This window comes from Macaca fascicularis, chromosome 7 (assembly GCF_037993035.2).
Source record: "Macaca fascicularis isolate 582-1 chromosome 7, T2T-MFA8v1.1".
Taxonomy (NCBI): Eukaryota; Metazoa; Chordata; class Mammalia; order Primates; family Cercopithecidae; genus Macaca; species Macaca fascicularis.
This window is the reverse complement of record NC_088381.1, coordinates 124542852-124547749: the sequence shown is the minus strand read 5'-3', so window position 1 is coordinate 124547749 and position 4898 is coordinate 124542852. Positions and strand designations below refer to the sequence as shown.

Here is a 4898-nt window from a genome sequence, read left to right as displayed (position 1 = left end):
TCCTTGCTCCTCAACTTGCAGACTACTTGTTGTGGGACTTCTGGTTATGTAAGTCAATTCTCTTTAATAAACTCCCCTTCATATATACATATATCCTATTAGTTCTGTCCCTTTAGAGAACTCTGACTAATACAGTTACTTCCAATCAAAAGCATCTTAACTGATAAATCATGGCTTTTAGCAATACAAGATTAAACTTAACTTCAGTCCTCTGCAACTACTACTCTTGTAGCAGGAATGTTGCTAAAATCTCAATTTCTCATCTAGGGCCAGGCACAATGTCTAACTGCAATCCCAACATTTTGGGAGGCAAAGGTGGGAGGACAGCTTGAGTCCAGGAGTTTGAGACCAGCCTGGGCAATATAGTGAGACTTCATCTCTACAAAAGATTTCTTAAAAATTAGCCAGGCATGGTGTCGCATGCCTGTAGTTCCAGGAACTTGGGAGGCTAAGGTGGGAGGATTGCTTGAGCCCCAAATGTCGAAGCTGCAGTAAGCGATGATTGCACCACTGCAAGAGCCTGGGTGACAGAGCAAGACTCTGTCTTGGAAAAAAAAAAAAAAAATCTAATTGAATTAAATAGGAAACTAAATTTAAAATAAACTTCCAGGACAGGCACGGTGGCTCAGGCCTGTAATCCCAGCACTTTGGGAGGCCGAAGCGGGAGGATCACTTGAGGTCAGGAATTTGAGACCAGCCTAGCCAACATGGCAAAACCCCATCTTTATTAAAAATACAAAAATTAGCCAGGTGTGGTGGTGGGCACCTGTAATCCCAGCTACTCCGGAGGCTGAGGCAGGAGAATTGCTTGAACCCGGTGGGATGCAGAGGTTACAGCGAGCAGAGATCACACCATTGCACTCCAGCCAGGGCAACAGAGCAAGGCTCTGTCTCAAAAATAAAAATAAAAAATAAAAAACAAACTTCCAGTTGTTCTAAATGCTTTATAGTATTTATCTCCTTAAGACTCCACAGAAGCCAGCGAGAGAATCTGGCTCCCAACTCTGGGGACAACACTGAGGTGTGGCACTTTCTTGGCTCTGGAGGGAGTTCGGTCCCTGGACCTGCATTCTCCCACAGGCTCTGCCTCCTGCCCGCTTGTCTCAGCATCTGGTTGTGGAAAAAAAATTACCATGTGACACTGCAGTTGCACGTGATGCTTCAGAGGGTAAGGGAACCTGACAGAGCTTCTTGGCATCCCAGGACACCTTTTAAGATAAGTCTCTCCTGGTGCCAGCTTCCCAAGATGATTTGGTCTCCTATTAGGGGAAGCTCAGGTGAAATATGGGCACTGTGTGCCTACTCACTCTGCATCTGAATGGTCCTAAAACCTCATAGAAAAGTTATATCCTTTCTATCTTCATATCCTTGATATAAGACTTCCAGCTGGGCATAGTGGCTCACATCTGTAATCCCAGCACTCTGGGAGGCTGAGGCAGGTGGATTACTTGAGGTCAGGAGTTCCAGACCAGCCTGGCCAACATGGTGAAACTTCTGTCTCTACCAAAAAATAGAAAACAAGCCGGGTGTGGTGGCGTGCGCCTATACTCCCAGCTACTTGGGAGGCTGAGGCGGGAAAATCGCTTAAACCCAGGAGGTAGAGGTTGCAGTGAGCCAAGATAATGCTACTGCACTCCAGCCTGGGTGACAAGAGCAAAACTCTGTCTCCAAAAAAAAAAAAAAAAAAAAAAAAAAAAAAAAAAAAAAAAAAAGACACCCTTACACTTCCTCTAGAGGAATCTCTGAGGGAAAATCTATGCAGATCTCTAACGGGTCACTGGGAAAGCAAGAGAAAGGGACCGAGGCAAGTGCAACTACTCAGTAGCCACCGTAAGGGGCTCAACCATGATGATAATGGAGGGGTGCCAATGAAGCGGGTATGCAGTGACAAAAGTAAGAGTTCTTTGTGTGTGTTGGCGGAAATATCCAGGAGACTATGTGTCTCTTCCTTCTTCCCTTAAAATTTAACTGAATTCTGTTATAATCACTTCTCGGCCTTTTGGCTAAGATCAAGTGTAATTCTGTTATATTATTTTTCCGTTGTATTATGTTTAAATTATCTGGGGATGTAGGTGGGGTTTAAGTGGAGTAAATAGTTAACTATGATATCCAATATGAGGACAGTCGTGATTCACTTGCATTCACCTCATTCATTCATCCATTCATCCATCAAAAATACTTTTAAGGATCTCCTGTTTGCCAGACACTGTACTAGGCACAGAGATATAGAAAGAAGAGACACTGTCAAGAGGTCAGGAGTTTGAGACCAGCCTGGCTAACATGGTGAAACCCGTCTTTACTAAAAATACAAAAATTAGCTGGACTTGGTGGTGGGCGCCTGTAGTCCCAGCTACTTGGGAGGCTGAGGCAGGAGAATTGCTTGAACCCGGGAGGCAGAGATTGCAGTGAGCCGAGATCACACCATTGCACTCCAGCCTGGGCAGACAGAGCAAGACTCCATCTCAGAAAAATAAAAAACAAAGACACTGTTCTTGAATTCAGTATAAAGTGGGAGATAAACAAATAAGCGGGCCCTGACAATCTAGCAGAACAAAAGCCATGTGAGATTGTGCCTTGGTAGCTTCGGGGGCTTGGGAGAAGTGCATTACCCCAGCATGTATCCTGCAGCCTGGAAATTCCACCCATGGAGAAGGGAAGCTTTCTTAAGAAGTCCTTTGTTTAAAAGAAGGTCTTACCTCGGCTTCTCCCAAAAACGGCAGTCTGAGACCAGGGCCTGTGTGTCAGTGGTTTATTTTAATAAGCCATCCTAGGGGTCTGGTGTGAGGGAATCAAGAAGAATCAAACAAGGGCTGGGCTTGGTGACTCACGCCTGTAATCCCAGCACTTTGGGAGGCTGAGGTGGGCGGATTACCTGAGGTCAGGAGTTCAAGACCAGCCTGGCCAACATGGTGAAACTCCATCTCTACTATTAATAAAAATATAAAAACTATCAGGGCATGGTGGTGCCCACCTGTAATCCCAGCTACTTGGGGAGCTGAGGCATGAGAATCACTTGAACTCGGGAGGCAGGGGTTGCAGTGAGCTGAGACTGCTCCACTGCACTCCAGCCTGGGCAACAGAGCAAGAGTCCATCTCAAAAAACAAAGGAGGAAGGGAAAGCCAACTTAGGGGTGCATTACAGAGCTACAGAGCTGGTTACTCCCATGGACAAGTGGGACAAGTGTCCCAGGGAGGCTTTCTGGGGAACCACTGAAAGGCATGGGAGAGGGGAGATTTTCTCCATTGGCTCTTCCATCCTTTGGTCAAAGTTTGCTCTGGAGTGTTGGCGCCCCGTTTCTGGGGTTTTGTGCGCATGCACCAGAGCTGTGGAGAGACAGAAGCCTGGGCGTGGGAGCAGGAGAAAGGAAGGACAGCCGAGGAAGGGCTGTCAAGCTCCAACTGCACAGGACGCTGCTGCAGCAACAGCAGGAGCTCACGGTGGCCTGAGTCAAGGGAAGAAAGGGCATCAAAGGTACCTGGCTTAAAGGAAATGTTATCGGAGGAGAAGTTACCATTCCACTAGGCTAGTGCCAGCTACTGAGTATGTGTATTCAATTCTGATCAAGCATTTATTGGGCTTTCCACTCCAGGGCCAGGTTTGCTCCCTCAGGGTCCTCCCGAGGAAAGGGACCAGAGGACAGGCAAATTCCCGATAAGTCAGTGGGAGAAGAACCCTTTGGGGGCAGTGAGAGTTGGTGGAAGGGGGAAAACAGGGCAAGCCCGTGAGACTGACTCAGATCGCCAACTGCTCGAGGAGAGTGTGAAGGAAGCTTGAGAGGTCCTCTGTGGAAAGGAGGAGAGAAGCGCCTGTGGCAAAGTTCTCCAGCCATACTCAGGAGGAGTCCCTCTAGGAGAAACTCAAATGAAGATGCTTAAAGACAGCAGGGCACTCAAGGCTTCACAGAGAGGGAGACTGACAAGTTTTTGAGAAGTCTGAAAAGCCTTCATCCTTAGCATATTTTCTGAACTAAGGCCACATTGCAAACCCAGGCCATTACACACGCTTGAAACATAAGACACATTTCCCCAGAAGGCGAGGCCAGTTTCTATAAAGATTGGTCACAATGAATAGCCTTCTCATTGCTCCACCAAACTTGGGTTTCACTGGAATTGGATTACGCTGTTGCTGCTTTGAACATACAATCCTACTCAGCTGGGAGCTGAGACACTACCTCTGTGGCGGTAACTCTGCACTCTAATAGAATAACTGTCAGAACCACTAGCCATCAATTCTGGCTCCTCTTTCCTTATTGGTATTGGAAAACACCTTCGATATGTTTAAAACTAAATGCCCAAGTGCTTTATTCCAGAAGGCCAAACACAGCCTGGAATTCCTCAAGTGACCCAGGCCACCACATATCCCACTTGGTTTATTTTTTGCATGTGCAAACCTAGAGTTCCAAAGACCCATATGCATGGGCTGTAATTCCCAAATAAGGAGAGGAAAAAACAGAGAAAATTATCCAGAAAGAAACAGGGTTTCAAATCTCTAAGTCAGAAATTTATTAATTAGAGCTACCATTTCTTGAGTGCTTACTGTGCCAGGTCCTGCCCAAGATAGAGTAATCTCATTTGATCCTCACAACAGTGTGAAGTAGGTGCTAGTTTCCCCATTTTATAAGCGAGGAAACTTGATCAAATAACATGCCCATGGCTGGACGCAGTGGCTCAGGCCTATAATCCCAGCACTTTGGGAGGCTGAAGTGGAAGAATCATGAGGTCAGGAGTTCCAGACCAGCCTGACCAACATGGTGAAACCCTATCTCTACTAAAAATACAAAATTAGCCAAGCATGGTGGTGCATGCCTATAATCCCAGCAACTTGGGAGGGTGAGGCAGGAGAATCGCTTGAACCCAGGAGGCAGAGGTTGCAGTGAGCCAAGATTGCACCACTGCAC

General features: G+C 46.6%; 1 pseudogene; it reads left to right on the top strand.

Moving 5' to 3' along the window:
- Positions 1–1983: 1983 nt before the first annotated feature.
- LOC123574982 (U2 spliceosomal RNA) lies at positions 1984–2155 on the top strand (annotated as a pseudogene).
- The last annotated feature ends 2743 nt before the right edge of the window (positions 2156–4898 follow it).